Source organism: Pezoporus flaviventris, unplaced genomic scaffold (assembly GCF_033815535.1).
Source record: "Pezoporus flaviventris isolate CSIRO_AGI_PZ_B2104156 unplaced genomic scaffold, CSIRO_AGI_Pfla_v1 ptg000045l, whole genome shotgun sequence".
Taxonomy (NCBI): domain Eukaryota; kingdom Metazoa; phylum Chordata; class Aves; order Psittaciformes; family Psittacidae; genus Pezoporus; species Pezoporus flaviventris.
Genome location: NW_026892593.1, coordinates 23,732,021 through 23,743,698, shown reverse-complemented (window position 1 = coordinate 23,743,698; position 11,678 = coordinate 23,732,021). Strand labels below are relative to the sequence as shown.

Genomic DNA, 11,678 nt, shown 5'->3' with positions numbered 1-11,678 from the left:
GGATACAAAGACCCTGGGAAGAGCCTTTACTCCAGGATTTTCCACACTTGAAAAAATCATACAAAAAGGAATGGTTTTTAAAAATTTACCATTGACCTATGTGCCCTTTGTGAAGAATTTGACATGTTGGTGTTTTAAGAATATGTTGTTTGATGTTTCAGTTCAGGCTTTGCTGTGGAGCTCAAGGGTCAAATAGTTAAGATGTTACGGAGCAAAAACAGTTGGGAGAGTTATGATCAGCACCATTTCAGCTGGGAGGATTAGGAGAGAGTTCCCTGGGATACTGACAGTACTCAGCCACCACCATGCTGGGAGACAGCCCACTTGCCCAACATGGGAATTGGTGAAAAGTAAAGACAAAAGCATAATTTCTAAGAGTTTATCTCAAAGGTGGAAACTAATATAACTGGAATATAAGAAAGCAGGTAAATTATTGTTATTTAAATTGTGGAGAAGGAAGAAAATCTGAAATCCAGGAGTTGTAGAACCAGAGTACAATTAGATCAGCCACTACATATTCCCATGTATATTCCCACTGACCTAGTACAAGGCTAATCATGGGATCATAGAATGGTTGGGGTTGGAAAGGACCTCAAGATCATCTAGTTCCAACCGCCCTGCCATGGGCAGGGATGCATCACACTGGATCATGCTGCACAAGGCTCTGTCCAGCCTGGACTTGAACACCACCACAGACGGAGCATTCACAACTTCCCTGGACAACCCATTCCAGTGCCTCACCACACTAACAGTAAAGAACTTCCTCCTTATATCCAATCTAAACTTCCCCTGTTTACGTTTGAACCGAATACCCTTTGTCCTGTCACTACAGTCCCCAACGAAGAGACCCTCTCTGTCATCCTTGTAGGCTCCCTTCAGATACTGGAAGGCTGCTATGAGGTCTCCACGCAGCCTTCTCTTCTCCAGGCTGAACAACCCCAACTTTCTTATCATGTTTTCTTGCTTCTGACTGTCAAAATGTGTTCTATTTTTTTCTAAAAGATGATATCAAGCAACCCCCTTCATGACTGGCTCTTCCCAATTTTATTTCAAACAGTGGGCCCAGGACAGAACTTTTCCCTCTGTCCCATGGCACATGCAAAATTTGAACTTGAGTTACCTCTGCATGCAGCTGGAGCTGGCACCTGGGGTATTCTGACTGCATAGAAGAAAGTCTTGGGGATCCATCCCTTAACACTCCTGCAGTTCTTCTGCTTACTCTTTTTTTAATGCTTAACAAAGTTCCTGAGGAAGAACTGCCTGGCTACTACTGATTTCTAGTCGTCTTTCCTATTCCTAAGTAACAGCTTTTCATAAAGGCAACTTATTCTCATAACAGCAAGGCAAGCCAGAGCCTGCGGTTCAACCTGAAAGCTTTGGGAGCAGACATGGGTGTAGGCTGTGAAGTGTTTTGTTAGACTGTCAAAAGCAAGACCCAAAGGACTTTTCAGAAATGCAGGTGGCTGCTTCTGATTTCTTCATCTTTTTTGAATGTGACTGTATTTCCTTTAGCTATTGTGTGTATCATCCTTCCATTTGGAGTTATTTTCTTAAGTGTATCTGGAGGGCAGTGGAAGGCTTTTAGTGAATCTGTATTGCATGCTTGAGTAGTGTTCTATGAGAATATTCATTCAACGGTTTATTTAAGAACGAAGCAGATTTTTTTGAAATGTCAGAAATATAGGAGCACTTTATCTTGGTGAACTGCTTCTATCAGTTCCCACAGATACATTCACCTGTGCACATCTCCAAAGGAAGAAAGAATATTTACAAGCAGCAGAGAATGCCCAAATTCTCCAATGTGCTGATGCAGACTGAGGTCACAGCATGTCTGTGCTCTTTTTTATTAATACAAATGTAGATGGAGCAGGTGGCAACACCTATTATATTAAATCCTATTAACTGAACACCTGGTTGAAAATACCTATATTACCTACACCGATTTAAACACCAGTTTTCAGCATGTTTCCCCAAAGATTTGTACTGTTTTCCTTGTAACAACAAAACTACAATTTCTTTATCTTCTTACCCTTCCTCTTTTTGCTGCCACTGCTTGGTCATTGTGCTAGGATGTAATATTTTACTCTTTATCTGCCTGTTTGCAGACAGCCAATAAAGTAATTAGGTCTCCTGCTTCAGCACACCTATGAAGGAGACTCCGTGATGTAAAAGAGGCTTTTTTACGTTTCTTTCAAAGCTACTGTTACGTGATGAAGCTGTATTTCTGAATGACTTTATTGACAGGGTAGAGAACATGAGGTAACTGACAGCTCTCTATATCTGCACACCCTTACATCCTCATTTACATGCATGGAAATGAGAAAAAAAAGCTACATTGCCATGGCTTGTTAAGGCAGATACATATAATAATAAAGATCTAGACTTCCAGTGATTGTGCTGGAGGTGGAAGAACATGAAAATATTTCTGTCCAATTGGCAGGTAAGTTGAGTAATGGACTACTCTCTAAGTAGAGCACCAAAGAATCAATGTGTTGTGGTCAGGCCACTGGCAACATAGTGCAGTCATCATGTTTGCTACACTGAGCACGTACTACACATCTGAGAGGAGCAGTACTGGTTGCCTTTTCTTGTACTCACCCTAACCACACTATGAGACACCTTGGTCCTTAACTCTAAAATGCATCTCAACCACTGCATATTGTAATGAACCCACTGTCTCCTTTTCTGAGCATTCAGCCAAGTAAAATTTGCATTTAAAATTTTGCTCATTCAGAAGTGTATAAACCTCCCCCTTCTGCAGGACAATATTTTGGATGGTATCAAGAATGATTTAGAGTCATTAGTGGGAGGAAGAGAAAACTTGGGACTATTCTTGTAGCAGCATTATCTTTCTTATATAGATAACAAAAAATGCACCCAAGGAAACAAAATGATGAAAAGGGAAAATGTTTCTGGAAAATGCTTCTATTTCTGGTGCTAACTCCTTTGTACTCCCTCTTTGTACCAGAAATACAGCACCTGGTCAGATGGGCTGCTCACACAGCTAGCAAATCCTTCACCATATCTGGCTGTTGAAGGCGTTGATTTATCTCAACATGACAGCCATGGCTCACAACAAAATGTTGAGATTTGCAAACTGCAGGCTTTTTTTAGTAATAAAACGGAGAGGAAGATTTTTTTAAAAATGGAAAAAAGCTGAAGATGGAAATGACCCCTTAGGAGTGACAGTGAGGCTGCCAGTTTCTTTCTCTCCAGCTGGTTATCACTGAGGTGTCTCCCAGACATGAGTAAGCCTCATGGAGGACACAGTGGTACTGGGAATGATGAGAAAGCCATGATGGTTTAACTTGCTTTTGGTATCCCATGCACCCCTGCATTCACAACTAATGACCTTTTGATTCCAAAGGGCTAACAGCTTTGTCTGATAAATTTAACCAATAAAAACCTATATGGATAAAGAGTGTCCTTTTCTTCATTCTCACCCCCTCTCTCCACCACCACCACCTGCCCCGACAGCCTATTCAGTGGAATAATCTTAACATATTGAGCCAACCAGGGAACATGTTTTGCAGTTTTCTTTGGGAGGAAAGGAAAAGGCTGTGACATCCCAGGGAATCCTCAGAAAATAAGAAACACTAACAGTATGAATTAACAATCTGATTTATAGTGTGGGCCAATATCAGCCATGTCTGGGTGTGTAAGATACCATTGTAGATGTCAGTGAAAGAGGAGAACAATGAATGGAAAAGAAAAGAAGGGTGGGGGAAAAGCTGCAGAACTAAATCCAAGCCCTTTGTTAGTGGGCATTACTCCACTGATTTCACTTAAATGACAGTATTCTGCTGAGAAGGACAAAATGGTTATGAGGTTTTGACAGACTTGTTTTATGCAACCTGGGATTCAGTCACTTCACTTGTGAAATGTCTTCTACACTGACTCAGAGGAACTGGTACGTTAAGACTCGCTGCATAAATATTCCACCTATGTTTTTCCCACAGCAACAAAGAGAGGTGAGAGTGCTATTTACAATGAGTGAGACCACAGAATTCTCTGTAAGTGCTCTCAGGACAGCATAGCAAACTTATAAATTAAACATTTTCTGGCTAACAGTGTTACAGTGAGAGTACCTTCACCAATTCCACTCACAGCTATTTGCAAGCTTCATTGTTAATGGGAAATATTATTTCAATTTGGTCAGTTGCATTTGTAGAAAGGCTGCACTACTGGCAAGGTTTTCTGAGTGTACTGTTGTTTTCCTAGAGCTATTCTGTACATTTTCAAATGAAGTATTTCTCATAATAAGATATGTCAAACTTCATTTTGCAGTGAATCAAAGAAATTCTGCATTGAAGTGCCTAGGGAGAACTTTAGAAACTGAAGCATGCCTAGAATTAAAAATTGAGGTTAGTCAGTTTGTCCTAAAACTCAGGTTAAATATCAAAGTTTCTCTGCAGATTATAAAGGATACCCTCCATAGAAGATAGTCCAGGATTATTGATAACATTTGATTACTTTCTTGTTTTCGTGCATTTCAGTGTTCCAGTTTGATAAAGTTCCCCGTGTCAGGGGAACACTGCTCACATGTATATTTACTTGAGAATATGTACTTCTGAATCCCGTCAGAGGTACTACCTGAACTTGAGATCTGGTCTTATTTCTTACACTTAACAGGCTCAAGGCCTTATTTATAAAGCCCAGATTCTAAAGGCAACAATGACAGTGCTTCAGAAAATGGCAGTCTGCCACTGAATCCTAAGTGAAAACATGCTCCAAAGTCAAGGAAACCAGAAAGATGGTAAATAGTAGATAAAACTCAATACTGCAAAGTATGAAATACTTTGGTACTGCCCTAGCAAAGCACTTAAACAAGTGACCAGTCCCTTCCTGAAAATGGACGTATGCAAACATATTGAACTGGAGTGAGTCAAAGTTTTCTGTATTTTGGAAATCTAGGTTCATGCCTTTTTCTGTGGTATAGGACACATAGCTGGGTTGTTTTCATCAGCTCTAGTAATAGTCTGCATAACCAGGTTTTTTCTAGAGTATAGAACAATCTTAAATTGCGTTCCTATGTGTATAGGCAGGGGGGTTGGAACTTGATGATCTTAAGGTCCTTTCCAACCCTAACTATTCTATGATTCTATATGTACATATATGCTGTTTTCTCTTAATGAAAGAACTTTTGTCAGATACTGTGTGGATGATTCTGACTGGATATTCAACAAAAGATACATTATGAAAAAAAAATCTGCTAGTACATTCCAAAATATTTACTATAGTTGTAAAAATTGTGATTTCCCAGAAAAAGGAAACCACTGAAGTTTTCAGTCTGTTAGAGATGAAGTCTTTAGTGGTTTGCTGTTCTATAGACATGAATAAGAATGAGACTTTTATTCAGTTTGCTTTATGGTATAACACTCAAAACATATTGAGAATATAATTTTTATGAGCACAGTTAGCCAGTTATAATTTCAAAGCTTCCCTTCCCTTCCTCTCCCCTCCCCTTCCCTTCTCTGAATGACAACTAAAAGTTTATTGTTTTGAAATATTTCAGCGAGTCTTTGCCTTTTCTGTTTCTTTTCTGCACCCAAATCCATCAGTCTTTGAGTACACATCTCACAAAATAGCAGATAGGAAAAAACTATTGCATTAGACTCAAGACAGGGTGAGCTCCATAGCTCCATTTTTACCTTTTTTAAAGCAAGAGACTTTTTGGGTTTTTTTTTGTGTGTGTGTGTGTGTGTGTTTATAAAAACTATGTCTTTATAGCAAAGATTTCCCTCACTTCAGCTTTTCTCCTGTGTTGCATCTCAGGTCAGCAAGCATTCACTGCATTTCCTTGCAAAGCAGATGTTGCCCCTTGAGATCCTTTAAAATAATGCAGATTATTATTATTTCAAGTGCTCTTACACGTTTGTTTTTTTTTTTATACAAACTTTTACTTTTTCCTTTAACATTAGGAATATTAGAATAATATGAGAAAAAATGTTATTTATGCAGAGAAAGCCTCCGTAAAGAAACAAGTTTTCTTTGGACAATACCTCCACTTTAGACTGTCATTGCATAAATAAAACAGCTTCACAGAAACATTAGTGCAATAAAAATTAAGTGCCATAGCAAAATGGAATTATCAGCACCTGACCACATCTGTGAAATATTTGAAATACAGAGGAGGCCTGTTATGTGTTTGTTTTGTTAAACTTAGAGCATAGGATAAAAACATTCACCTTTGCATTCTCCTGACTGCAATTTTTCTTTACAAAGGGAGCATCAGTGCATGTGAACAAAACAGTTCCACTCAGTAGGGCACACCGCTCAGAGCATTCTGTCCCATTTCCAGTGACCTGGAAAGCACAAAGGCTGCTGTACTGAAAAGAAAGGAAAAAAAAAGAAGAAGAAAGAGAAAAAGAAAAAAGACAGAGAGAAAAAAGGCTTACCAAGATAGCTGTAGACAAATAGCACCTTCATTATCAACATAAATTTGAAACCTATCTGTTTCCTTGGAGAAAGTGATTAGCAGGGAAATGGAAGCACGATGCTCTATCTCACCATGGGAAATGTTGAGAAACAGCAATAGTAATGAATTTGAAAAACAACATCTCTGTTACTGTCATCACAAAATAGTAATAAATGAAAGACAGAAAACCCAGACGCTAGAGAAAATGATAGGACAATGTCTTTCATAGGATAACTCTTATCATGTAGAACACCACTGACTAAAGCACTATTTTATTTCACGGTCTTTCTTTGTGGAGTATCACACAACATAATGAGACATTATTCTTGTTATACAAAATCAATTGGAATAAATTCCTGAATTATCACACAGCGATTACAATTCAACACAGCCACATTGAAATAATGAAGACAATAGGGCTTTTTTCCACTGCTGTATAGATGACCTTTTCCATAGTCACCCTGTAGCTAATGGATATATGTCACTAGTTCCTCATATCTCCTGCCAAATGACCATGCCACTCACCTGGCCAGCATTTAGCATTCAGGACAAGACACAGGCACACAAGGGGGTCAGTGCAGTAGGTATGCATGAAATGAATGGAAAAGGAATTTTGGCAGCAGTAATGTTGTGTAACATCTAGATGAAGAGAAAGATCACTGAAGAGGCACTGTATGGAGATGATAAAAGCTTCGCCATCAGTGGTAGTGATTCATGTAGAGTTTACACATGCCACAGAAGGTGGCAGTCAAAATTTATTGGAGCTCTCACACTAGGTTTGGGACCTGTGCATGAGTGGGACTGCGGGACAGGCAAAAGTGATGAGTCAAATAGAACCGGAAAAAGATACATCTTGTTGGTGGCCAACGGATAATTCTAAAGCACTGACAGCATAAGCTTGACTCAGGATGTTCTGTAGTCAAGTAGTGCAAATAAAAAGGTAAATTTCCAAAAGGGTGAAACTCATGTTTGTGGATATGCTTTGGCTACAAAATTTGCATCTGTAGTTCAATTATGCATTGAAATTTGAATGGTCCTACTTCTAATTGCCAAATGTCTAAAAGGGTAACTCATTTATCTGGAGAGATACGCAAACCGAGTGCATATTCCAAAACATAAAGAACATATTTTCTTCCAAACTGAGGAAGATGGCCTTGATCTGACAAAAAATACCCATCAATGACTGCCACCTCCATTGTAAGTCATTCTTCATATGCTAAATCCAAATATCTGTAGAAATCCATATCCACTTCTCATATTACAGGCAATTTTTAGATATTGTAGTTAATACTAGCACCCTGCACCTCCCATTTTCGCTCTAGTCTTACATATAGTTGAGAGCTGCTCACTGTTGCTGAAATTATTTGCTTTAGAAGAAGGTAAAAAAACAGTGGCAAGACCTCAGCATCCAAGTACAATACAATTTTGTAATATGTAAACCTGCAATTAAACGCGTTTAGTTTTAAAATCAATGAGATGTTTAACAGCATAATGGATATCTTCTTTATAATTCCTCCCATGAAGACTATTCAGAAATAAGATCAACTTCACATTTAAAGTTATTAGCAAATATTTCTGCTTTTTAAACAGAAAAAAAGTAACATCTATAAAAATAATATTCCAAATTATCTTTATTTATGAAAACCTCAGAATTATACTGCCAAAAAAATAAATTGCTATCACTGATATGAGAGACTGTCTCAATCAGGAGAGTTGTATAAAAATCTAAGGCACAGTCACATCAACTACTTCCTCAATAATGTGAAAACATTGTGATGTGGCTTTAAAATCATGTGAAAATCAGATTTTTTGGAAAATGGTACTGTAATGGTGATATCTAGTATGTAAAAAGGCTATCCAAAATAGCACCCATCAGTACATAGGAATATTTTACTGATATACTGTGACGTGTTTGTGAGGAAAAAGAAGAAAAAGGTAAAGTAAAACTTAAGACAGTGATTTGTTGAATGAAGAAGTGAGGTCACAGAAGAAGGATAATCTTTGATTAGCATATTATGTAAAACATTGAAACTATGAAAAATAGTTTTTCTAAGTGTCCAGTATAGGTAGGAAAAATCATGTCATGATAGTAACCAAGCTGAAGATACATAGACCTTAATGTTAATACCCATATTTGCAATTTTTAAATACAATAACAAATCATTATTATATTACCACACAAATTTGCAGTTTCAAGTACACATGGGAGACTGCAAAAGTGAAATATATCATAGTTAAATGTAGCATGAACATATGTTGCAAATTCTGTCAATAGAATATATATTTATCAACAAATTTCCCAAGATTTCTGACTGGTTTTACACTCGATAAAATCCAGATTGTTTTGTCTGTGGCATAAAATTCCAAATGAATTTTAATGGCTAGTGGCCCACATTCTACTCAACTCTGCAACACTAATGGAAGTGAGTTTATTTGTACATTAAGATTGGTCAAATGAGGTAGCAGAAACATTAGAATACACAGGAAAGCAGCAATTAAAAAATAGTGTTAGAAAAGCAACATCAAGACAGATTCAAAAGATCAAGCAGTGGCTGATATTAAAACACTCCACTGTCGATGTCCATCAGACTCTTCAGATTATGGATTCTTCTCCAGTTTAAGTCACCTCAGGAAGACATTTTAAGAACAAAAGTTAGTCTGGAAAATAAAGATTCTGTCTGGAAACGTTTCTCTGTGTAGGAGTGAAATCTTATACCAGAAAAACCTCCAACTTTCATCTTTACTTCTCTCATTTTCTTCTGCTCCCCTCAGTTTTCCTATACCTGTTACGACTGTTTTACATTCTAGTCCTTTTTTTTTTTTCACATTCACTCATTTATTAACCACAATAAATTTCTCTTCCACAATATCCTTTTTTTTTGAAATTATTTTTTTCTCCCCACATTTTAAACAAATTTTGTAGCTTCTTTCCCACTAAATCTCTGCTTCTGGAGGTAACAATACCCCTGAGTTTTAGTAGTTTGATACTCCTAAGACTTCTGTGGTAGTTTTGCAGAAATGGCAAGATTCCTTGAAACATACACTGACTAAAGAGTAGATAGGCCCCATACTGTGATCAGATCTGTTACTATTCAGCTTTGTGATTTTGGGTAAATTTTTGAGCTTTGGTGTCTTGCTACTTTTAATATGCCTTCATATGGGCACAAGTAATGGGAGGCAAGTCCTTTCAGTTTTAATTTGCGCTTTTTTTTTTGTTTTTAAATCAGTTTGGCTGACCAGGTATAAACAAGAGATATGATGCTCCCTGGTGAAATGTGTTGTAGCTGGTCACTGCTGTACCACATTCACTGATAGCTAGTTGGTTGGTTGGTTGGTTGGTTGGTTGCTGGACTGAATAGCGGCAGCTGAAATCCCTTTACCTGCTACTTGTATGGAAAGTGCTGGCTCTTCTTTTAGTTACCTGCACCTACTTTTTAGCTACCTATACTGAGAATCACATAGGGTACTCCCCAGTGCTAGGGGGCACCTCGATGATGCCACAGAGTTGTTACAGAGAGTTGTGTGCAGTAGTATCAGGACCCTGAAATGAGTTTTGAGGGCATGCTTTCCATATGTGCTTACAAGAACTGAGGATGCTGTCAGAGGGATCCCTCATGCAAGCTGTCCAGACTGCGTTGGCAGAAGGAGAGGTGTACCAGGGGCAGTTATAAACATAAATGCCCTTTGTAGTATGTTGTCCTGTTGTGCCAACTGGGCAGCTCTCAACATAGGGCAGCATTGCTTCATGAGAAAGACAGAGTGGAGAAGCAGTTTGGCCTGACGGATCATGCCAAGGATGATCTAGAAAACCATGGAATTCAGTGAAGTTTGCTGTGAATGAGTAAATAGGTCCTTAAAGCGTAAGTGTTGCTAACGTTGTGTGAACAGAAGGAAAGGCAGTGTTCTGAATACTTGAAGTCAGCTAAACATTTCATGGCACTTCAGTAAGGCCATTACTGTCCAAGTTGTTCTGAACTGTATTTTATAGTCACTGCAATAGTCGTGTGAATTTTTAACTTGAGAAGTATGTTGGTATTTGTCATGAAAAGGGCACCACCAATATGTATTATCTCTGTCCTTTTCTTTTTCTAGACTTTTCTTAGTTTCCTTTTGTCCTCTTTTTTTCATTTTTCTTTTCTTCAATTTTTTCTCATCTTCCTTTCTCTCCATCTGTTCTTTGCAAGATGATGAAACGAACCTTAATATGATCTAATAACTATTCCTAAGTACATTTAAAATTTACATAAGTAGGAACAGAAAGAGAACGAGTGAACTGAGGAGAATGAAGAGCATAGCTCAATGTTGCTTCCAGGTTTAGCTCATTTCCATATTCATCTGTGGGAAGCTCTGTGGCCTTTGTTGTGGCAGGAAGGAAAGAAGGGAGAAATGCAGAGTTTATTTTAATATTTTTTTCTCATAAAGTAATGTTGAAATTCCACAGAAACTCTCTCAGGCTCCCAGAAGAGCTGCTTAGTCACTGTGATATTTTCCAAAGCACAGTCATTACCTGTACCTCAATATTCATTTCCAAACTAAGAAAAAGAACCAGTTCAATTTTTCCTGAATGAAGCTGAAAGCAGAGCAATAGCAGTCGAGCAGTCGTGCTTATTACATGCAGCTCTGCCTATAAGGATGAGGCTCTGCTGAAGCTGGTTCTGGAAGATGAAGAACATGTGGAGAATCAGAGAAGCCTGGTGTACAGCAGGGTGTTGCAGTGCTCCTGCATGTCACGTGGCTTACATATTTTGTACCAAGTATGGATTTGTTGGGCACAACACGAGGAGCTGCCTTGGAGCCCATGCTGAATGAGGCAGGGGGCACATGGGCCTCATACAGAAGGGGTCCTCCAGGTACAAGTGGCACCAGGAGAGGGAGGGTTGCTGCTCTATTACTGTGAAAGAAAAACAACATCCATGCCACAAAAACAGCTGCTAAATGTGCTTCAGTCGTCATCTCTTAAATGAAGATTCCACCTCTCTGGAGGGCTCTGAAGAATAAGCTGTTAGTGATTAAGAGCTGCTTAGACACTATAATAGTTGAGGCCATATAAATAAATATGTCCTCAGCTCCCAGCATGAGGGACACACTGGTTTTATGTGAATGAAGAAGGATGCCAAACGTCATCCCTTCCTCATGATTGTTGCTTCACTCCCGCATAAGGATTTCCTTTTAAAGTCCTTGCATCCTTTTTTCTTCTCGTGATGTAACAGCATCTTCTACTCCCCTTAACCCAAAGATGCCAGCCACTTGTCAGTGAAGG

The 11,678-nt window shown here is 38.5% G+C and overlaps 1 long non-coding RNA gene across 1 annotated transcript; it reads right to left on the bottom strand.

Annotated features, from left to right (window-relative positions):
- Positions 1-5,720: 5,720 nt before the first annotated feature.
- LOC133276379 (uncharacterized) lies at positions 5,721-6,956 on the bottom strand. Its single transcript, XR_009745857.1, has 3 exons — positions 6,399-6,956; positions 6,189-6,305; positions 5,721-5,829 (listed from the first exon to the last, which is right to left on the bottom strand). It is a non-coding gene; the product is annotated as an uncharacterized LOC133276379 (long non-coding RNA).
- Between the last annotated feature and the right edge of the window lie 4,722 nt (positions 6,957-11,678).